Here is a 24,720-nt window from a genome sequence, read left to right on the forward strand (position 1 = left end):
AAGTGTCATTCCCCTTAGAAACTTTAGCCACAAGAAAACTCAAAGAAGTCTCATTAGTATCAGCTAATTTTTACCCTTGGGAATAAGGGTAACTCTTTCCAGAATCTTCTGCAACGTCTAAAACTATAAAGATTTTATTCTGTCTGCCTAGTGAAGGATCAGTGCATTCTCCAAATCTCAGAGTTCATTTGAAAACAAATTTCCACATCAAATTACAGTATGTGACTCTCCAGCCTACTTGAATGACTATGGTGCATGCCTGATAGGGAATTCAGCAGCAATAACAATTCCCAGACTCTACTGGGAACTGTCAGTTACAGCCCTTGGGTGTCATGTTTCGCAGGAATGTTTGCACACTAAATATCTAATCTTGGCTAGAACAGAAGTAGTAGCAAGAAAGCAAATTTCCAATTACACCTACCTATAATATAAAAAGGTTGACTCCTGAAAGATGTTGTCAAAGAGCTTAAGGAAATCAGAGCATCTCCTCTTCCCGTCCTCACTGAGGGGCTCATTTACCTACCCTGTGAAAGCAATACCCAAAAAATCAATAGCTAAGGAATTAGTAGTCATTACCTGTCTGCCATGCTTGAAAAACCAACCAGAATTTAGACAATAAACACCAGGAGATTTCACACACTGGTACTTTATTTTCAAATGAGGCCCCACTAAAGATTGAGCTATTTTCAGAGTATTAGAGGAAGCTACACTAGCTTCCTTCATTCATTGTTTTAATTTGCTTCTTGATTGTTTTGCCTTTATCCAGTATATAAGCTGTTCATTTGTTGATTCATTCAATAGACATTTTTTGAATCACCAGGCAATGAAGAAAAGCCTCTGTCCACCTGGATATAAGCCCCTGGTCATTTGTCATTGGCTCTTCCAGCCTCAGCAGTCGCCTCCCCATGTTTCTCCAGAGAACCTCCATAGCAGAAGAAAATGATCTGCCCAGGAGCGAAAGACAACTTGCCGAGGGGTTGAAATGTAGAGGGGGGAAATCAATGAAAAGGCTGGAGAAATGAGAGCTCTCAGTTTCCCCACCTATAAAATGGGACTATTACTTTTTACATCTCAGATGCCCGATGCCACTACGCCTCTGAGTCGGGACAATTCTCTTTTCTAGGTTTCCTACTAAGACACCTATGCACACTCCCACTCCTCTAGTCAAATTTTGAGTCAGGTACAATCTATGATGCTGGGAAATACCAACACAAAAAAAGCTCTGATTCCTGACTCCAAGTCGCTTACAGTCTAGAGCAGGGAGATATTCAAGTAAATTACATACGGCAGCCCCATGTGATAAATGGAATAACAGAGCTGATGGAGTGCACAGCAACGTGCCCAATGAAGACAGATATGGAAGCCATAGGCAGGGCCAAGGAAGGCCTCTCTAAAAACAAGTACAATGGTTGTTATTTTACTGAACACTGACTCCAGAACCTATGCTGAATGCTTTATATGGATTATCTTATTGAATCCTATTAAATTATATTCTTATCTTCATTTTATAGACCAGGACCCTGAGCCTTCAAGAGATTACCTAAGTCACTCCAGGGGACACACCAGACCACACCAGGGACAACACCAAAGCTAGAACTCAGGTCTGTCTAGACCCAGGGCCCACCCATGCTGTCTTCATGCCACACTCTACTTCCTCAAGGAGGTGACTCTGAGAAAGCACAGTCTCGAGGACAGGCGGCTGTGGGTCCAAATAAGACAGGGTGGGGGACCCCATGGCAGAGACACAGCCCTGGGGAGTCGGGAGGCAGAGCCACTGTCTTACTCTGAGTCAATTCACTAATTACCATTGGAGGGCTCAAAAACATTCCAAAAGAATTTCTTTGAAGTTTAAATAGATAATCCCTCCATCGGTAAAGTACTGATTTTGCGAGCGTGGTGTAGTACCCAGAGGGCTGGCCAAAGGGTCAGGAGAACAGGATTCTCGTCCTGCCTCGTTCCCTGATTAGCTCTGTGAATTCTAGCAATTCCATTATATGTTTGGGCATTGGATGCTTCACCCAAGAAATGAGAGGCTGGACTATATGGTCATAGGATTCCTCCCAGCTCTGACATTCTCTGGCCTCTAACTGATGGTTCTCTGTGGTTAGGATGTGCTTTGAGTCCACTAGGCCTCTGAGTCCAGACAATTCTCTTCACCAGCTTTCCTCCGAAGACACCTGGGCACACTTCCACTCCAGTTACTCTTTGAGCCATTTCATTGGCTATTTCATCTTTTCTCACTTTGGTTCCTCGGTAGGTTTCCCACTGTTGCCATAACGAATTACCACAAACCCTGGGGGTTGCAAACACCATGTATCACCATCCTACAGTACTGTGGTCAAATATTGAAACGGTCTCACTGGACTGACACCAAGCTGTCTACAGAGCTGTCTTCCTCTCTGCAGGCTCTAGAAGGGAATCCATGTCCTTGCCTTTTCCAGCTTCTAGAAGGTGCTCACATGCCTTGGTTCCTGGCCTTCCTCTTCTGTCTTCAAAGCCAGCAACAGCAGGTCAAGTTTTTCTCACTGCCATCGCCCTGGTTCTCCTCTGCCTCTTCTCCTTGTGTGGCCTCCTTGGATTACACTGACCACCACCTGAATAATCCAGAATCATCTCCCTATTTCTTTTTAGAGTCAGGGTCTCACTCCATCACTAAGGCTGGAATGCAGTACTATGATTATAGCTCACTGCAGCCTCAAACTCCTAAGCCCAAGTGATCCTCCTGCCTCAGCCTCCCAAGTAGCTGGGACTACGGGTGCGTGTCACCCACACCTGGCTAATATTTGTATTTATTTTTTGTAGGGATGGGGTCTCACTACGTTGCCCAGGCTGGTCTCAAACTCCTAGGCTTCAAGTGATCCCCCTGCCTCCCCAAAGTGCTGTGAATACAGATGTGGGCCACCATGCCTGGCCTCTCTATTTTAAGGTCAGCTGATTAGCAAACTTAATTCCACCTGCAACTTGAATTTGGCATGTAGCAGGTTCCAGGGAGGACGAAGGGAGGGCCATGACTGCCCCCACAGTCCCCCGCATCCTTCAAATATAGTCTCTGTGCCACTTTCACCAAGTAGTTTGGACAGCACAAGAGTAGCTGTGGAAATGGCTGCTGTCAGGCCAGTCCTACCCAGTTTAAATATCAATTTCACATGAGCAACACATAATTGTTTTAGTATAAGCATGTCCCATTTAATATTTGGGACATATTTACACTAAAAAATTACTTGTATATTTGTATATTGCAGGTAAGCTGCCACCTTCCTCATGACCTGTCCCTGAGGTTTGCCTGCGCCCCATGATGGGAGAATATGAAAGGTTCACAATGCTTTAAGAAGAAGACTCGGTATGGGAACTGGAAGTGATACGGTATCAGATGGCCCATTCTTGCGCTTCTCCTTTTCCAGAACACGCTGAACAGCCCCCAGTACAGTGTTGGGGCCTCATTCCCACAATGCCTTGCTCTGAACTAGGACCCATCAAAGCTACTATTTCCCTATACATAATGGAAGCTTAAAACAGTACGTTAACAACTGATCTAAAAAACTAAAAAAATCCCTTAAGAACCACAGGAATGAATTTAAAGTAGATCTTTTAGATAAAGGATAAAGTTCCCTGTGCGTAGGGTTGCAACATAAAATATAGGATGTCCAGTCAAATTTGAATCTTGGACAAAAAAAGAAATAATTTTCTAGGCCAGGCACAGTGGCCCACACCTGTAATCCCAGCACTTTGGGGGGCTGAGGTGGGAAGATCACTTGTGCCCAGGAGTTTGAGACCAGCCTGGGCAACATAATGAGACCCCATCTACACAAAGTTAGCCAGGTGCGGTGGTGTGCACCTGTAGTCCCAGCTACTCAAGAGGCTGAGGTGGGAGGATTACTTGAGCCCATTAGTTCTAGGCTGCAGTGAGCTATGATCACACCACTGCACTCCAGCCTGGTTGACAGTGCAAGACTGCAACTCAAAATAATAATTGTTTAGTCCCAAATATTGAATGAAATATACTTATACTAAAAAATTTGTTGCTCATCTGAAATTGACATTCACTGGGTGTATTGTTATTAGATAAATCTGACACCCTATCTACCTGAACCCACTCAAATTACACTATACAAGCAGCTCTGTATTTCTCCCGTCCAAAGGCCAGACATGTTTCCAAGGTCCACTGTTCCCTAGCCTGGCAGAGAACACTTCATAGAGATCTGCAAACATTAATAATTGTTACCAGTAATTTTTAAAGCCACTGTAAAGCCATCACTTTTCATGTGTTATTTCCACTTACATATATTATAATCCTCCAAATAGCCCTGCAAGGAAGAAACCCAGTCTCAGAGAGTAACTTGCCTATGGTCGCCTAGCCACTGAAATGCAGACTGAAAATGCAAATCTAGGTCTGTCTGCCAGCAGATGCCAAAGTCATCCCCCTCCCCCACTCCACTCCCAGCCATGCCCATGGGGTCCAGGGCTCTCGCACAGGGAACCAGGCCTCTGCCCCTTCACAAAGTTTCCATGGTTTCGCTGTCCACACATTTGCATTCTCGGTGCCACAGTTCTCTTTCTCTGGCATTAATAAAGTCATATTTGAAACTTGAAATAAATGTACCTGTGAGCCCAGCCAGGAAAAGATGAAATGCACAACCAATCTGTAGGACAGAAGGGAATATTTTCGTCACGCGGCACAGGAGCTTAGCTATTTCTGTATTTACAGAGATTTCCTAAGTTGTTTTTAAAGTCTGAGGCATATCATTTACTAGGCCACCTTTGACTAAATTGACAGGACCAAATTTCATTTAATTCCATTTGATACGAGATCTGCTCCAAAGCTCACATTTGATTATCTGAACTAAAAGAGGGTATTGGAAAATGCAAGATAAGGCAAAAATTAAATTTGCCTTCAGCATACATTCCTGCACTTACATTTTGTCTAACACTGCAAAGCAGAGTCAGAGGCTGCCCTGCCTGAGTTCTGCCTAGCTCAGCCTCTTCTCTCTGTGCATGAGTAAAGGCCCCAGACTAAGGAATGGTCACTGTGCTGTGGTCTTTCCTCAAGAGGCAGGGATAGGCTAAAGCACTGGGTCTTCTGAGGGTTCCTATTAGGTCACAGCTGAAAATGAGAGCTTCATCTTTCAGGACTATAGATCCAGGCCTACTGTTAAGTTAAAGTGCCTCTGAGTGATGAATGAACTATAACTCCATGCCTACCATTGAATGGTCAATAGACACCATTTGTCCTTTCTTTCCTTCAACTGTGGTAGGTGCTGGGAATACAGAGATATACTATACATTATCTCCGTGCTCTGGAAACTCACAGTGTTGAAGGGAATTGGAACAAAAATATAACGTAATGTGAATGGATAAACAAAATGTGGTATATACCTACAATGGAATATTACTCAGTTTTAAAAAGGAATGAAATTCGGGAACATGATATAACAAGAATGAACCTTTAAAACTTTATGCTAAGGGAAATTAACCAGACACAAAAGGGCAAATATTGTGTGATTCCACTTATATAAGGTACCTAGAATAAGAAAATTCATAAAGCCAGAAAGTAGAAGTTACCAGGGCCTGGGGGAAGGAGAATGGGAGGTTATTATTTCAGGGGCACAGAATTTCCATTTAGGAAGAGTTTTTAAAGTTCTGGAAATGGATAGTGGTGATGATTGCACAATATTGTGAGTGTATTTAATGCAGCTTACACTTACAAATGGTTAAAATGGTAAATTTTATGTTATTTATTTTTACCACAATTTTTTTCACCAAACTGAAATTTCCCTTTAGGGTAACTAATAAGCTTCTACGGACAATTAAAAGCTGATAATTTCCTTGCTAAAAAAAAAAATATAATAAAATGCAATAAACACTATACATGCTAGAATTAGCAAAAAAAAAATCATCTAAAGAAATAAAACCAAGATGGCTATTTAATTCACTAGGAGGCCATATGAATTTGCTTTGCAACTTTCAAAATATAGGAGATGATATCTTTCTTTTGCTTGGCAAACAAAATAGCAATGACTCAATCACAACCTGCTGCAGTTGGATGAAAATCCAGGCTCAATCATTTTGTGAGGGGGTTGGTTGGAGGGAGGAACTTTCCTGAGATGTGGCAGAAGTCTGGTGGAGTTAGTCGTGCCCTCCAGGGAAACCTGCTGGAGGGTGGAGCTTGCTGGAGGGTGGAGCTTGCTGGAGGGTGGAGCTTGCTGGAAGGTGGAGCTTGCTGGAAGGTGGAGCTTGCTGGAGGGTGGAGCTTGCTGGAGGGTGGAGCTTGCTGGAAGGTGGAGCTTGCTGGAAGGTGGAGCTTGCTGGAAGGTGGAGCTTGCTGGAGAGTGGAGCTTGCTGGAGGGTAGAGCTTGCTGGAGGGTGTGTAGCTTGGCTGTTTTTTCCTAGAATATGCACTCCCTTCACACCTAACTTAGCGACAAGGACTATCACTAAGATGCTAGAATTCAGCTCTCAGTAATATATGTAGTGAGCACACCCCCCACCAAACTCTTGCCATCATCATCAGGATTTTTATTTATTCATTTTTACATATTTATATAATATATATATGCACACACATATTGCTGTACATGTTCTTTGCCAATAAAATCTAAGATGAAACAATTTATTTTATTTTTTATATTTTTTGAGATGGAGTTTTTTGCTCTTGTCACCCAGGCTGGAGTGCAATGGCGCTATCTCAGCTCACTGCAACCTCTGCCTCCTGGGTTCAAATGATTCTCCTGCCTCAGCCTACCGAGTAGCTGGGATTACAGGTGCCCGCCACCACACCCAGCTAATTTTTTGTATTTTTAATAGAGACGGGGTTTCACCATGTTGATCATGCTGGTCTTGAATTCCTGACCTCAGGTGATCCACGCCCCTCTGCCTCCCAAAGTGCTGAGATTACAGGCATGAGCCACTGTGCCTGGCCAGATGAAACAATTTAGATATATGTATATCAACAATACCACTATATTATATACAATATTGTAGATATTACATATAATGTATATAATGTAATGTATGTATATAATGTATATTGTCATGTAATATATATACAATATTATATAGAGAGAAGTATAGGTGATATACATATTTCTAAATTGTTCCGTCTTATATTTTAATGGCAAAAAACATGTACAACAATAAACATGCACGTGTAGCTTCCTGGTGAAAACTGGATATTAAATATAAGTAAAATTCCATATGGCTTTTAAATTTCAGTTTATTTTCAAAGTGCATTGAGCCATGATAAAGGAATTTCCTGTACAAGAGAACACTATATTCCTTTATACATTATATGCAAGATATGGGCTCATGCTATGAGTCATCACAACACAGGACTCAATTCTCAATATATGTGAAAACGATACTTGCAAATGGTAAGACAAAATTAGAATTCATTCTTTAAAAAAATTTTCGAGCAAGCTATCAAGAAAAAGTACAACTGAAATAATGCTTAAAATACCATAAAAAAATAAAAATTCTACTCAATACTGAATTTCTTGCAAAGCAAGATTAATGTCCTGAAGATATTGGATAGTTGTATAAGACAAATCACTGGGCCTCAGTGATTTAAAAAAAAAAAAAAAAAAAAAAAAAAGATTATTAGGCTGGGCGCGGTGGCTCACAGCTGTAATCCCAGCACTTTGGGAGGCCGAGGCGGGTGGATCACAAGGTCAGGAGACTGAGACCATCCTGGCTAACACAGTGAAGCCCCGTCTTTACTAGAAATACAAAAAATTAGCCGGGCGTGGTGGCGGGTGCCTGTAGTCCTAGCTACTCGGGAGGCTGAGGCAGGAGAAGGGCGTGAACCCGGGAGGCGGAGCTTGCAGTGAGCTGAGATCATGCCACTGCACTCCAGCACTCCAGCCTGGGAGACAGAGTGGGACTCCTTCTCAAAAAAAAAAAAAAAAAAAAAAAAAAGATTATTAAGATTATTAAAGATAAAAGCAGGATGTAGTGGCATATGCTGTCTTTTCAGGAATCCACAATGTTGTACATTCTCTCCTTTAGTTTTAATTTTATCACCATGCTTAACATCATTTTCTTATTTGCAATATGTGTTAAAATATTGTCCTGTTAGGATTGACTTTATTAAATGTCAGGAAGGATATAAAAAGTGATTAAACTGATTATAAAATGTTTTCAAAGTATCATAGATTTTCCAAGTAATTAATTCAAAACACTTCACTGCAACGCTAAATGGCATAGACACGTCAGTCTTTTGCTAATCAATGAATAGCTTACCTTAATCTGAGTTTACTGAGAGCATTTTTTTTCCCCAATTCAGATATGTATATTCAGGTCCCTGGAGCAAGATCAATCTTGAAACAATTTGACCCTTTCTCAGGAGTGGGCACCCCACTCTGATTTCAACTCTGAGAGCACACTGGCCACATTCCCTAAAAAAGGAGATTCCTACCCCAAAGGGAAGTTGTAGTAACATTTGCTGATAATGCCCATATTGTTGATATCAGTGAGGATTATTTGTTGCATCAAATATTTGTTGCAGAATGATCTCTGTCTCATTTAAGTAAGAATAGCATTTCTGAAAGAATATTCAGCATCTCACAAAATTACCAGAAGGCTGCAGAATTACTGTCACACTTTTGGTTGTCTAAGACCATTGTCATACTCTTCTTCACTGGTGACATTTGTTGAGGCTTATCATGTGTCATATTGTTCTAAAAGGTTTACAAGAACTAATTAATGTAATTCTCACAACAATCCTATGAGGCAATATAGTAGGCTGAATAAAGGTCACGCAAAATATTCCACTCAAGAATATTACTCCTAATCCCCGGAACCTTTAAATGTCACCTTATGAGGAAAAAATGTCTTTGCAGATGTGATTAAGGACGTTGGCTGGGGAAGGTTATCAAGGATCAAACTAAATCCAATCCCAAATGTCTTCATAAGAGAGAGGGAGAGGGAGATCTGAAATACACAGAAGACAAGGCAGAGATTCGAGTGATGTGGACGCACACCCAGGCATACCAGCAGCACCAGAAGCTGGAGAGACAATGGAAGACCCTTCCCTCGGGCCTCTGGAGGGGGCATGGCCCTGCCAACACTGTAATTTCAGATTTCAGGTCTCCAAAACTGTGAGAGAATCACTTCCTATTGCTTTAAGCCACTAAATTATGGTAATTTATTATAGCAGCCCCAAGAAACTAATACAGGTAGATACTATTTCTATCCTAATTTTGCACTGGGGAAACTAAAGCATTGAAAGATGATGGAAACTGCCAAGGTAAGTGGCAGAGCCAGGATTTGCACTCAGGCAGCTTAGTTGCAGAGCAAACCCAAATGCAGAATAAGAATCCATTCCACTGAAGACAAATCACTGCCATCTCCACAATGTAGGCAACCATCCACAAAGACACTGGTCCCCTACCCCACTTCTCAGCCCCCAGGATACATCAGAGACTCTGGGCTGGACACTGCTATTAGCAAAGTGGACACTTGGCAATGGGGGTAGCCAAGTCACGACTCACCTTTTCCATCAAGGGCATTTTATCATGAGCGTTTTGACCAAGCACCACAGCTGCTGCAGAAAAAGGCTGCCTGCTAGACACAAAGCAGGTCCTTCAGCCTCTCAGCTCTTGGAAGTCCACTATGCATTGGTTTCCTGAGGGCTGCTAGAACAAAGTACCACATACTGGATGGCTTAAACAACAGAAATCTATTGTTTCACAGTTCTGGAGGCTGGAAGTCTCAGATCAAGGTATCAGTGGGGCTGGTTCCTTCTGAGGTTTGGGAGGGAGAATCTGTCCCACGCCTCTCCCCTGGCTTCTGGTAGTTTGCCAGCAATCTTTTGGCACTCCTTGGCATAGAAGCATCACCCCAATCTCTGCCTTTCTCTTCAGGTGGCTGTCCCTGTGTGCATGTGTGCCTCCAAATCCCCAGTTATATGGGATCAGGGCCAACCCTGATGACCTCACACAATTTTTTGATTTTATAGAGAGACATGGGCCTTGCCTACCAACAAAATTCAACCTGTAGGAGATTCCTTAAACATAAAAGAAGATTCAATTGCTATATAGCTGAAAGAAGAATGAATGTACACTACACTGTCCCAATTAACAAATCCATCTGAGCTTTCAAAGCAAAATACCACCTTGAATTGTTATAGTGATGTTCACTTTCTGAAATACTTTCTCATCAGTACTTTCGGCTTATGCCAGATGGGAGGGCTGACCATCTGACTTTGAAATGTTAAGAACTGAACCACTGCCCTAGGTAAATGTCCAAACTTAAGACCAGGAGGCAGGACCCTGGTATGGTGGGAATCAGAGTCATTTACTCATACCCTCATTTATTAATTTCTTCATTCATCTGATTCATTAAGTCCCTCCCCTATACCAAGCTTATTTAGTCTTACTCCCAACACCAACACTGTGGAGCACTGAAAGAATGACCTCATTTCTTGGTAGCTCAGTGGTTTCCTCAATAGTATAAGATGATAAAATCTACATCATGAAGTTCTCTTATAGCCCTAAACTCTAGAAAAAGATGTTTCTGAAAATGCTCGATGTTCTGGTATCTTTCATAGGAAACATTAATCAGTCTAAGTAGGGTATATAAAAATATAAAGGATCTCTTTTCCAATTAGGAGGTGATATGGTTTTGCTGTGTCCCCACTAGATCTCATCTTGAACTCTAGCTCCCATAATCCTCCCTTGTCGTGGGAGGGACCCAGCGGGAGATAATTCAATCATGGGGGTGGGTTTTCCCATGCTGTTCTCATGACAGTGAATAAGTCTCATGAGATCTGATGGTTTTATAAAGGGCAGTTCCCCTGCACACGCTGTCTTGCCTGCCACCATGTAAGATGTGCCTTTGCTCCTCCTTCGCCTTCTGCCATGATTGCGAGGCCTCCCCAGCCATGTTGAACTGTGAGTCCATTAAACCCCTTTTTCTATATAAATTATCCAGTCTTGGGTATTTCTTCATAGCAGTATGAAAATGGACTAATACAGAAGGTATGCCTTCTTTGAGGCCATTGGTGTTGACTGCACACAGCCCAACACTCCATTTCCTCATGGTGACTACCCTTCTGTAGTTAGAATATGACAAGCCAAGGACAGTAGGCTGAGGTTCAGTACAGAAATGGGTCTTCCTGAGCTCATTACCAAGGAAGAGAGCCAGGTTCTGAGGTTGATGAGATGGGAAGAGGCTCTAAGCATCAGAGGAAACTGCAAGCACAAGATTGTTTGATTGTAGATGAATGTTAGAATTAAGCCACTGCCACAAGAACTATTGCTCCAGAGACTTCAAGTCCAACGAGGACCTAGAGATGGCATCTCAGGAAGGGATGCAGCACAGCCAAGGATGTGGAAGCACATACATGGTGCCCTTGACGTGCTAGTGACTCCAGACAGAAGTACTGGAGCTTGAAAGACCTCTCAGGGTGAGGATGACATGTGGTAAAAAAATATCGAGTTTCAGTTTGTGCATGAGAATGTTCTGGTAGAAGACTTTAGTCCAACACACATAGAAGAGCTTCCAGAGAAGAGGCTACATGTGGAATGCCTAATAAGGCGCCAGGAACATGACCCCCTGGAAACTATGGCTTATATATCCTTGGGAGCACTGATAGATAGTGATAGTGACCTCACAGGCTTTAGGGCTCAACGTTGGACTCAAGAGGCATGAGACAAGGTCAAAAAAACACAGCACACAGTGCAAGGGTCTAGATAGATCTGTGGGCTTTGACAGAATGTTGGTGGTCAAGCCATCCTGGCTAACATGGTGAAACCTCGTCTCTACTAAAAATACAAAAAAAAAGAGAAATTAGCCAGGCACGGTGGTGGATGCCTGTGGTCCCAGCTACTCAGGGGCTGAGGCAGGAGAATGGCGTGAACCAGGGAGGTGGAGCTTGCAGTGAGCCGAGATCATGCCACTGCACTCCAGCCTGGGAGACAGAGTGAGACTCCGTATCAAAAAAAAAAAAAAAAAGAATGTTGGTGGTCAAGGAGATAGAAATAATGAGCATGAAACATGACCACGATTGGTTCCTTTTAAGGATAAATAGACAAGAATAAGATTCAAATGCAGGTCTGACATTGAAGATCAGTCCATGAGGCAAGGAGAAATGGGATGCAAAATTTGCCAGGTGCGGTGGCTCATGCCTATAATCCCAGCATTTTGGGAGGCTAGGTCAGGAGTTCAAGACCAGCCTGGCCAACATGGTGAAACCCTGTCTCTACTAAAAACACAAAAATTTGCTGGGCATGGTGGCAGACACCTGTAATCCCAGGTTACTCGGGAGGCTGAGGCAGGAGAATCGCTTTAACCCAGGAGGCAGAGGTTGCAGTGAGCCAAGATCAGGTCACTGCACTCCAGCCTGGGCAACAGAGCAAGACTCTGCCTCAAAAAAAAAAAGAAAGAAGAAAAGAAAAGAAAAAGAAATGGGATGCAAAACTCTAAGCCAGTGCAGAGATAGTAGGCAGTTAGAGAGGTTCACATGGCAAGCAACCAGTGGAGGCCCAGTCAGGTGGCATTCAGACGCCAGGATGTCTAACCACTGAGGGCGGCTGAGTTCTATACAAAAGCAATTCCCTCATTTAAGAAAAGGGGCAGAAGAAACAGTTATGAGAGATCTGAAGTACAAAGCAGGCATCAGTCACACTGAAGCAAGGCTAGATCTTGGTCACCATGTTTTGTATCATGTGATTTCACTTGCCCCAGCCATGTTGATTGACTCAGAGGTAAGTAAGCACCTGACCTAAAGGCAGCCAGTCCAGAGATTGGGCAAGGACCAATGACACAGTCTAAAGTGAAATAATGAGCTGACCCCCTCGAATTCTCCCTCAGTGTATCTTAGGAAACATGGAGAACTGGGCCAGTTCAGAGGGAGCTAAAGCTACGGGAACAAGAGAGGGGCCAGAGCAACCACAAAGGGCAACATTCAAGCTGGAATTAAGAGAAAACAAGAGTTATATCTAAACAGCAAAAAGCCACATGGTGAAAAGAAGAATGAAAGGGACAGACAATGGAGCAGAAATGCCTGGAGAAAGAGAAGCTGTGTGGTCTGTGAGAGTCATAGCACAGCTGGTCCTGCAAGCTGCCTTCAGTTTCAAATATATCCTTATAATAAACATCCCTTTTCATGAGGTAATTCAAGGGAGTCTGTTTCTTACAACCCAAATCCCCAGTTAAAACTGTAGAACCTAGGCCAAGCATGGTGGCTCACACTTGTAATCCTAGCACTTTGGGAGGCTGATGAGGACAGATGGTTCAAGCCCAGGAGTTTGAGACCAGCCTGGGCAACATGGTGAAACCTCGTCTCTACATAAAAATACAAAAATTAGCTGGTGTGGTGGTATGCGCCTGTGGTGGGTGGTAGGAAAGATTAACTGAGCCCAGGAGGTCGAGGCTGCAGTGAGCTGAGATTGCACCACTGCACTTCAGCCTGAGAGAAAGAATGAGACCCTGTCTCAAAAAGAAAAAGGAAAACTGTAGAACCTAGTGCCAGGGACCTTCTGACCAAGAACTCCTCCTACCTTTTTATGATGTGCAAGATGTGTCTGGGGTCAGTGTGGGGTAACATCCAGTGAAGGCTGAGTGGTCCTAACTTCAAGGTCAAAGGGCTTAAGAAATTGCAAGTCAAGGAGGTACAGTTGATCCACATGATTCACAGATTCTGTATTTGCAAATTTGCCTACTTACTAAAATGTATTTGTAACCACAGGATCAATACCTGTGGTTCTTTCCTTGGTCATTTGCAGAAGTGCACAGAAAATTTGAGTCACCCAATGTGCATGTTCCCAACAAGTTGAACAAGTTCAACTCTTTGCCTTCTCGCTTCAGTTCTCATACTGTAAATGTGTCCTTTTCACAGTCTATCCAGTGCCACCTTTTTCTTATTTTTGTGCTTTTTCTTGGTGATTTCAATGTTTAAAATGGTCCCCGAACGTAGTGCTGAAGTGCTAGCTAGTGTTCCTAATCACGGGAGGGCCGTGATGTATCTTATGGAGAAAAGATGCATGTCAGATAAGCTTCATTCAGGCATGAGTTACAGTCCTGTTAGCCGTGAGTTCAATGTTAATGAATCAAAAATGTCTATTAAAAAAAAAAAAAGATGTCTTTAAACAGAAACACACATAAGGCAAAGTTATGGATTGATCAATTGATGAAACTATTATGACCAGAGGCTTGTAGGAACATAACCTTGTATTTCCCCTAGGAGCAGTGGCTTAGTATTTGCTAATTCAGTGTTTTTGGTGACTTCATCAAACAGAACTACCTTGAACACCAAGAATTGACTGTATAATACTTTAATATCTTGTTAGGGAGTGACCCCATCAATCACACTCACTGCTGTATCTTCAGTGTCAAACATAGCACCTGGTACACAGTAAGTATGCAATAAATATTTGTTGAACAGAGGAATAAACAAAGGGATTCACTCATGAAGAATCAAAACAACCAGCAGCCTGGGTGAGAAATTTTCTTTGCTCTTGAGAATCAGTGTCAATGAGAGTCTTTCTAAAAAGCATGAGCATCACCTGCATAAGGGTGATAACCCTGGGGGTTTTTAATTATATCCTACCAACTGTTACTACTGCTGCAAAAATCCCCAGTCTATACTCAGTGCTTTCATTTGTAGAGCTGTTCGACAAGGCTTCACAGGCATCACATAAGCCTCAGACATGGCTTGTTGGTATCGACTGTTGCCTCTAGAGGGGGAAACAGACGTGGTGAATCTCATCTGCTTCTCTAGAGTCAGCAGTAACACAGGATTTGAAGCCCCTGGTGTGTGGGTCATGATCCTTAGCTAGGATTCATTTCCTCAAAGTGAAGTCATTTTCTAAAGAGAATTATTTCACATTTTGGTAATTGGAGGTGTCACTATAACCAGAATTGCAATGTTAGTGCTTCCGTGTTGGGGCAATATGGGACTTAAATTTTACTTCATTATGTTTCATTATAAATATTTCCACTGTCAAAACAGAGTTCAGTTGGCAGTCTTTGCCCAGAAGCATCTCAGAACTAATTTAGCATGAGGAATTTAAAGCTGTCTTCCTCCAGCCTTGTTTTCTAGGTTGTCCTGGAAGCAACAAGAACAGGAGGATGGAGGCACACAGCATCCATGGCTCCCAGCATGCACTTTAATCTTCTCCCCAGCACAATTATCTTACTAGGCATTGAAAAATCTATTACCCCGATTTATGGCAGTTCTGGAATCATAAGAAAGCACAAATTGTTCCCATTTTGATTGGAAAAGTTAAATTGCAGTCACTTCGGAAGGAAGCTTAACACTGGAAGCTCTTGTCAACCAGAGTGATTTTAGTTGGAGAATAAAGAGCTGGTCACAGAAGACAGCAGAGGAAGAAACAGTTTCTCAGGTATCATGGTTCTGATCACAAGTGAGGCTGTACATGCTCACTTGCACAGGCTGGAAGGAACATCGCCAAATGTGAATTTAGCAAGATTAATAAATGACTCATACATTGTATGTCATGTTCATATTAGGATTATGAAACAGATTGCAAACACGAAGTAAAGTGATTAACACAATATTTGCCACGCCCAGAGAAGCCGGAAATACTATTAGACTTCTCTCTTTGATTTTAAGCTTGGGTGTTAAGAGTACAGGCTAAAATATTAAGCACACATTTGCCCCATTCCAGGGCAAGGGAGTAGCAAAACTAGAGAAGTGTTAAGTGCTTCAGTATTATAGGAAGACAATTTTTTAAAAAAATTTTAGAAACAACCTGTTGCCCAGGCTGCAGTGCAGTGGTGCCATCATAGCTCACTACAGCCTTGGCCTCCTGGTCTCAAGTGATCCTCCCTCCCCAGTCTCCAGAGTAGCTGGGACTACAAACACATACCACCAAACTTGGCAAATTTTTAAAAACCTGTATTTTGTAGAGACAGGGTCTCACTATGTTGCATAGGCTGGTCTTAAGCTCATGCCCTCAAGCAATTCTCCTGCCTCAACTTCCAGATTGAGCACTGGAGTTACAGGTGTGGCCACCACACCAGCCAGAAGACAAATTTTAGGGTAAGCAATGGAAGCTGCAGAGAACACTAAAGGGAACACGGAGCTAAGAGTACAAGGACCTAGGTTTGAGTACCTACCTGTCTATCCAAAATGGCTATACCACTTGAAATAAGCCATTTGGATTTTCTGGGTCTTAATTTTTTCATCAGTAAAGTGAAGATAATTAAAAAATTTCCTCTCCACAAAACAAAGTTAGAAAAAAATGCTGTAAAACCATGTGCAAGGTCCTTAGAAGTCTGCATATTAGCTTTGTATGACATTTAAGGGTTGGAAGAAAATTATCTAACGTAAATTTAATTTTTTATAAATGCAATTGTTCATAAAGAGACTACTCACTCAGATTCTTGCCCTGTACACAGTCGAGACAGTTGTGCAGGCAGAATACATAGTGAAAATAACCAGATTCAAAGTCAGGACACTTGAATTACTTTCCCAGCTCTGCCACTGACTAGCTATGAAGTCTGAGCACGTCACAGCCACTTTAGATATGAATTGAGTCATCTAGAAAATGAAAGAACTGGACTCGGTGTTTCTAATGCCCTTTCCAGTTCTAAGATTTTATAAAGGACTTTTTTTTTTCCATCTGTTGTTCTTAGTTACAGATACTTCCGATCCCTTCCCATGTTCAGGGATCTTGTTTATTTCAACTCCACTGGAAGCAGCAGGGAAGAGAAGACCACTGAAAGCAAAAGAATGAATTTCTTTTCTTCTTCATTTCCGAGGTCCTATTATAATTCATGGGACGTGAAAAGGGGGATGATTAAATTCAGGATTTCTGATTTCTTGATAGAAGATTATTTGGAAGGAAAGTTGACTTTGCCACATGTCGCAAACTCCTGAAAGTGATATTTGAGCTGAGTGGTTGTATAAACCTGTGTTCAATAAAAGCATATTGATTGGGCGAAGTAGTCTTTCAGGGCTGAGAGAAAGGATGCAGTGAGCATGAGGCGGGGTAAGAGCACTCCTCAGACTTCAATAATGTATTGTTAACTGGCATAATCTTCTGAGAAAGTGCAAGACCTCAAATTAACAGCACTGAACTGAGTCTAATAACTACATTTCACAACATCATATCTACTCCTCCATCAATACTTAATTTTCTCATACAGCCCTCGGCCTCCTGCAAGTTTTTATTGTGTTTTGCAAAGAATAGCATTGACCTCGAGGAACGCCGGTCACCTACAACCCTAATACCCCCAAAAAGCCAAAGGCATCTTGAAATATTCCCGAGACAAATACAGGCTAAAATGCACACCCAGGATAAAAATTGTTCTACCACATTCATTTCCATATTGTGTCAGATCTGTCTGATCTTCATCTTACTGGAAGCCTAAAGTGACTCAGGTTTGGAAATCAGCCTGCACTTTTAGAAGTAACTTTAAAAGACTTGGCTTGAAGTCACATGAGTCAAATCAGCAAATTCATACTCGGAGGTCGCTTTTTGCTGCCTAAATTTCATATTCTACAATCCTGGAGCTTTGATCACAGAAGTTCAGAAAGTCTAGAGGGAAAATGACTTTTTCCATTTCAGTTAACAAAGGTTACTCTGGAGTGTGACAGGAGGATTAACTCTGAATCTTTGGGGACTTTCTTAATATTTTGCTCCAGCATCTCATTGTTGTACATGACATAGCACAGGCATTATTCAAGACAGGAAGAGGATTTTCCAGAATAAATAATCTTTTTTCTACTTACTCATTCAATTCATAAATCAGGTGCTGAGTTGACATTCCTTCCAAAGATAAATAATGTGAAGGGGGCAGCTATCTCTTCACATTTCCCAAAATGTTCTTTGGTAATAATCAAGTATTGCCCTTCCCAGGGTCTGGTTAAATACCACTTTAACATTTCTATTTATATGAGGTTTCTGTTGTCAATATCACAAATTACCACAAACTTGTCCACATCCAGCAGGTAAATGGGTGCATCATTGTCCCAGCCTTTCCAGAATAATGATTGAGACTCATTTTGATTAAATTGGCTCAGGTTGCATGATCCCCCCTGAACCAGTCCCTGAGAGCAGGGTAGATGGTTTAACCTGAACATCGTGTTCCAATCCTGGATCCAGACAGAAAGCACAGCTCTTTCACCAAGATAAGTGTGAATGGATCTTGGGTAGCAAAAACATTGTGCAATTCCTGGACATCACTGTATTTAAAACTTTTCACCAGCTTCATTATAAACTTATGAGTGCATTATATTCTTAACTATCACTTCATCGTTGGACATTTTAGATTGTTTCTAGTGGCGTATTATTAAAAAGTAGTTGCCCAAACAATAACTTTGCCCTGGAATATTCTTTTTATTTAAGATCATTTTCCTAAAATACATTTGCAGCAACAGAACTATTGAGTTAAATAGAATAAACACTTTCAAGTCTCTTAACACACATTGCCAAATTTCTTTCCAGCAAGCATTTTTCACTTTATTTTTCTGCTACCATTCTGTGAGAATTTCCACATCGGTGCACTCTTTCCCAACATGAAGCGTATTCGTCTTCCTTCATCTGTGCCAATTTGAGAGGTTCAAAGAAGACCCAGAGGGAGCTTGATAAAATCAACGGATCTGATCATGTGACTTTGCTGTATACAGGATTTCAATGGCATCCCACTGCCTTGAGGACCAAAGTCTAAACTCCCTAGGATGATGCACAAGGCTTTCTAGGATGTCAGCCCCAATGGTCTCCCCACTTTTGTCTCTGCTGCTTTGCAATCCAGCCCTGGAAAACTGAACAACTTAGAATTCCTCAGACTCTGCATCTACATTCATATTCCTACGTGTTTGCAGACACTCTTTCTTTCTCTCCTTATCATTCTATTTCCAATCCAAGAATTCCCTCAACCTGTACATAACATCTAATTCAGGTCTCCATCACACAGTATTGCATTAACCGTTTGCATGATGACACTTTCCCATACAAAAATATTTTCTGTGGTGGGGGCCAAAAATATATATTTTCGTGCAAACACCTGGCCCTGGCCCAGTGTCTGGCACCAAAAAAAAAGACATACAGTAAATAATCGTCGAATGAATCACAAGTGATGATGGAAAGAGAATGGACAGTGACAAAAAAGAGTGAAACGAAAATTGATAAGGTACAAAGAAAATCTGCATTTGTCCTCTGTGATCTTGAAACAATATTGAAGCACTCTGAGCTTCCTTCTTCACAACATTATTTTAAGATCATATTGAGTGCATCAGAGTGCTATACGACTCTCAGATGGTATAATAAATAATACATTTTAAAATATTCTTTAGGGTTTTGAGAAGCCCTGGCTCTGCAATGCTTCAGGAATGTCCCAGTGTTTTATCACCTTCACAAACCTCACACAATCATATGGGGGAGGAAAAAGTGGCAGATGGGAAAATAAAGAGTATTTAGGAGACATTACAAGCAGACAGCACTCTGGGGGTTCTAGGGTGAGCTCCAGCTTTTCTATATAGAAAGCAAATCTAGAGTTGTAGTAAACAGTGCTGCCGAAAGCCATTAACTTGACGTGTTGTTGGGGTTGAAATAACTAAAAGAGACATTTTGCGCTCTCTGGATCAGGGTTGCATAGAAAATGGAACCCTGGAAAAGGGAGTGTAATCAACAATACAGCCAGTGCAGAAAGGCTGTGTACCACCTCACAAAAAATAAACCCAGAAAAGAGGCCAAAAGGGCAACTAAGTGATCATAGGAACGGACCAACATCTAAGGCCAAAAAAGATTCATTTAAAAAGATAAATTGGCTGAAAGACTCCAAAACATGCTTCTACCTATCCACAGGCTCCAGCCCTAATTGAGGCAACAGAGCATTATGCGGAAGAATGAATATTCAGAAGAATGAATATGCAGATTATGCATATCAGAGCTGATTGATGGCTTCTTGGCCCTTCAGCTGGCAAATGCTGACCCTGGCACCCAAGAGAGGCCATTTTCACAGCTTCTGGAAAGAGAGGCTATTTTCACAGCTTCTGGAAAGAGAGGCTGGGTAAGACAGCTGCTGTCACTTCCCATAAGCCACTCAAGAAGAGTGGCCGCACACACCTCAATGGGTTCTGTCGGGCAGAGGCAGGGCCTGGAGCTTGCGGACATTACCAGGATGTACTGAAGATTAATTAGACCATGTCTCTAAAGTACTTTGAAATGCTTGAAGGGAGGTCTTTTAATTATAGCTTTGGCCGGGAGCAAGTGGAAAAATAGATAGGGAAATAATACCAGTTTTGTCTGGGTAGGAAAGAAGAGTCACCATTTGGATAATTTTCTTGCCTCAAGTAATGTATCTCTGTTCTTCCTCCTCCCTATTCTAGAACCTAGATATTGCTTGGATGAGACACAGCAACGTTATGTCTCCATTTGCTCATGGAGGGTGCTATAGTTGTTTTTTGTTTGTTTTTGTTTTTGAGACAGAGTCTAGCTCTGTCGCTCAGGCTGGAGTGCAGTGATGTGATCTTGGCTCACTACAACCTCCGCCTCCCAGGTTCAAGCTATTATCATGCCTCAGCCTTCCAAGTAGCTGAGATTACAGGCATGAGCCACCACATTCAGCTAATTTTTGTATTTTTAGTAGAGACGGGGCTTTACCTTTGTGGCCAGGCTGGTCTCGAACTCCTGGCTCATTTGATCCACCAGCCTTGGCCTCCCAAAGTGCTGGGATAGTTGTTCTTTTTGCTAATGTTATTATTCAGATGTATTACTCTCCAATTCATTTTTGAAAATTGCCTTTTAAGAAGTAAAGATGCCTCTTTTCTCTGCCTATTTAAACTTTATATTAGTTGTATAGAAAGAGCATATTTTCCTTAATTCGGTTACAAGATTTGGTTTTAGATGTAATTTGTTTGCTGTTAAATTTATTCCATATTGAGGAGTAAATACCGGCTAGTAACTGCTTGTCAGAGGCACACGATGCTGTTTCTAGGAAATTAAGTTGTACTTCAAACTTCAAATTAAGTTGTTTCTGTTTCTAGGAAATTAAGTTGTACTTCAAACTTCAAATGAGAAACCAGGCAGGGCTTTTTGGTTGTGACAACACGAGCAGGTCCAACTCTAAGTTTAAGGAGTTTGTACTGAGACATCCTCCAGAAGAGACGGAAATAATCCGAATTTTGGCTCCACAGCGTTGTGCTGCATTGAGTCATTTGTATTTAGGAAATAGGAGGTTTGACTTTGTTTCCATTATCATTTCAGGATTAATCATTTAGGATTAATCAGTTCAATTAATGACGTTAATTAGGAGGAAGGAATTAGATTATCATCTAGACTTAGGTTCTAATTTTAATCGGTTAAAAAATAATTTGGAGTGATAGGTCCTACCTTGGCATGATGGGCCTTAGAATGCAGAAAGCCGCATCGAGTTTCTCCAGGTTGATGTGCTAAAAAGTGAGGGTGAAAAATGACAGGTGGACACTGGACTTGTAGGTTTGCACAGCGCTTGGCACAGATATGCCTCTCATTCCTTGCAACTTGCCTTTAAGGCAGGAAAATGAATGTGGGTTGAAAATGGATGAATGGAAGCTTGGAAAGGGAATAAGAGAAGCCCAGGGCACAGTCACTTCCTGTAGCTCTCCAATTCAAAGGCATCGCAGGTGTAAGCCTACAGTTCAGTGTATGGCTGAGATGAACTACCTGGCAATTAAACTGCAGTCGGCTGCCTTCAGGCATCAAAGGTCTTCCCCCGGGGTATCCAGAGGCCCTGCCTACATCTTAGTAGCTATATAGGAAACCATGGGTGTCTACTTGGGAATTATACAACCACGGAGGCATCCCTAAAGGCAGGTGAGGGCATCCAGCCAACGCTTGCAAGATCTGCTCAAGGGACTATTTTCCTGACACTGCAATGCAACACAGGAATATTTTTATCCTTAATTATAGAAGAAGCAACCTGAGTGAGAGAATTTAGACCATTTGACAGATCAATAAAGAAAAATGAAATCTCCGCAGGTCAGGGATTTGGATGCTTTTGCCTTAATTGCTTGAGGATCAATCTTTCTAAGAATCTTCCCAGAGCCCGTGTCAGGCCCTCACCATGGCCCCTCCCACCTGGCCCTCTGGGTCAAGGGCATACAACTCTGGATTGGATGATTTCCAACTATGGATCATCTTTTTCATTTGCATTATGATTTCATCTTTGATCCATGGGGCTATTTAGACATGTGGTTTAATTTCTAAATATATGGGGAGTTTTTCAATTTAATCTTCTTGCTATTGATTTCTAACCTAATTGCATTGTGGCAAGAGAATGTGGTCTGAATATTACGAGTTCTTCGAAAGTAATTGATAGCTGCCTATGGCCTACTACATGGTCAATTTCAGTAAATGTTCCATGTGTGCCTGCGAAGAATGCACATTGGGGCAGAATTCTACATATGTTCAATAAATCAAGCATGGCAATTGTGTTACGCAAATTTTCTTTACCATTTTTCAGTCTGTTTGACATATCAATAACTGACAGAGATGTGTTGGAATCTCCCACACTGGTGGTGGGTTTGTCAGATAGTTCTTCAATTTAGATCTATCAGTTTTTGCTTTATATATTTTGAAGATATTTTATTAGGTGCATACACATTTGAAATATTAAATCTTCCCAGTTAATTGAATCTTTATTATTAAAAAGTGATCCTCTCATTCCTCAATAATGCCTCTTGCCTTAATGTCTACTTTTGTTTGATAGTAATATGACTGTCACAACTTTCTTTTTAATCGTATTTGACAGGTATATATTTTTCCATCCTCTTTCAACCTTTCTGTTCTTATAAGAAATATTTCTTAGAAATGTCATTACACTAGATCTCTTTGTGTTTTTCCCCAAAATCTGTTTTTCTGACAATCTCTTTTAAGGTATGTAAATTCAGCTTATTTACTATTTTTGAGATAAATAATGTACCGAAATTTGTTTCTATTATCTTATTCTTAAATTTGTATTTGTCTCTCCTTTTCTATGCCTCTTCTATTTCACTTTCTTAAATTTTAATGCCTCTTTTTTCTTTTTTCTTGGTCTTTTGGGATGGACTGAAAATGTTTATGTGTTTTATCATATTTTCCATTTATTCCCTTTACTGGCTTGGAAATTAAAGCACCCCAAATCTGATATTTTACTGCCTTTGAAATTGTGCTATGCATCTTTAACTTAAAGCTTAGTAACAGATTATATCTTAACCTCTTTTCCAAGGAGACAAGGACTTCGGAGAAGTTTTATATAACCACTATTCTTTCCCTGATACAGCTGACAAACACAGTTGACGAGTGCTTCCATTCTGGGACTTTTTTTTAAAGACAAAAATGAATCAATATTCTCTAATCTACAAACTCTTCGCTTCAATGTATGTATTTGCTATTTTATTGGCTCTGCATTCCTTTTTGCCTCTGAGACTGTCCTTCTGTGATCATTTTTTTTTATTTCTGAAATACGCCCTTCAGAGGGTTGTTTTATGCTGATTTGGAAGTGGTAAATCCTACACACATTTATCTAGGAACAAAAGTCTCTATTTCTCTCTTACTTTTAAAACATGATTTTTCTAGATATAGAATTCTAAGATAACATTTCTTTTCTCTCATGAATATATTATTCCACTATTTTCTGTCTTCCATGTGACTACTGAGAAGTCCACTCACTAATTGACATCCTTCATAGGTGATCATTTTCTCTGACAACTTAAAAGTCTTCTCTTTGGCTTCAGTATTGTAAAGTTTCACTATGCCATGTCTTGGTATGGGATCAATATATTCATCTCTTTCAACAGTCTTGCAATTTCCCAGCAGTGATCTCTTCAAATGTTGTCTGGCTTGATTCACCCTATTTTCTCTTTCTAGAAACTCTTAGATTTTTGGTATACCTTTTCATTCTGTGCTCCCTCCTAAATCATATATTTTTCATCTCTCTTCTCTGCATGTACTGTAGGTAGTTTCTTCAAATATATCTTCTCGTAATTCTCTTTTTAGATGTGTCTAATTCACTGTCTCATAATCCCACTAAAGATATTTTTCAACAATTATAGTTTTTATTTTCAGAAGTTCTCTTTTGCTCTTTTCTGGATTGTTTTGGATCATCCTGTCTCCTGTTGCTGGCTCATGTCTGTGAGTTCATCCTCTATGAGTGGTGAGGGTTAACTTTCTAAGACAGACACCCTGAAGGTTGGCCTCCCAGAAAAGAACTTGGCCTCTTGCAAAGCTCCATGGAAACCAGCCACAGCTCGGTGCTTAAGGCAATCAATCCTAGTCAACCTCAAAGGTTGGCCTGCAGCCCTCTGGCCATGCCTGGGGATATGCTGCACTTCCTCATCCATGAACACTGAGTTGGCAGACCAGCGCTGGAGCCAAAGTTCTGCCATATCATATTGCTGTTGTATCTCTTCCCAACCAATGCAGTCACAGCCCAAGGTTAGGGTCCTCTTGTGGACTCTGATGTCTGCCTCTGTACCACCCTAACTCAGTGGATTTTACCCAATAAACACTATCTCATCTCCATGAGTTGATGCCACATCTCAGTTTAGTACCAACTTCCAGATCAAGATGCTGCTGTTTGCATCTGCTCCCAAAATAACCCTTTCCTCCTGCTAGCTTACTGCTCAAGCCAGAGGTTAGTTTCACTATTCTCCCCTCCACCACTGACATGCTTTGAGAGGAAGTTCCCCAAGAGCTTTGGAGAATGCTAGGAAAATGCTAGGATCGAAAACGTTGGTCATAGGCAGTTTGTTATTGTCCCTGCCTGCAGATTAGAATCACTTGAGGAGCTTTTAAA

At 41.4% G+C, this 24,720-nt stretch overlaps 1 long non-coding RNA gene across 1 annotated transcript in view; it reads right to left on the minus strand.

Annotated features, from left to right (window-relative positions):
* LOC134732633 (uncharacterized) overlaps positions 1-16,438 on the minus strand; it is a 233,790-nt gene extending 217,352 nt beyond the window's left edge. Inside the window, exon 1 of the long non-coding RNA XR_010115974.1 lies at positions 16,337-16,438. This is a non-coding gene — a long non-coding RNA (uncharacterized lncRNA). The remainder of the gene's footprint in view (positions 1-16,336) is intronic.
* Between the last annotated feature and the right edge of the window lie 8,282 nt (positions 16,439-24,720).

This window comes from Symphalangus syndactylus, chromosome 15, assembly GCF_028878055.3.
Source record: "Symphalangus syndactylus isolate Jambi chromosome 15, NHGRI_mSymSyn1-v2.1_pri, whole genome shotgun sequence".
Lineage (NCBI taxonomy): Eukaryota > Metazoa > Chordata > Mammalia > Primates > Hylobatidae > Symphalangus > Symphalangus syndactylus.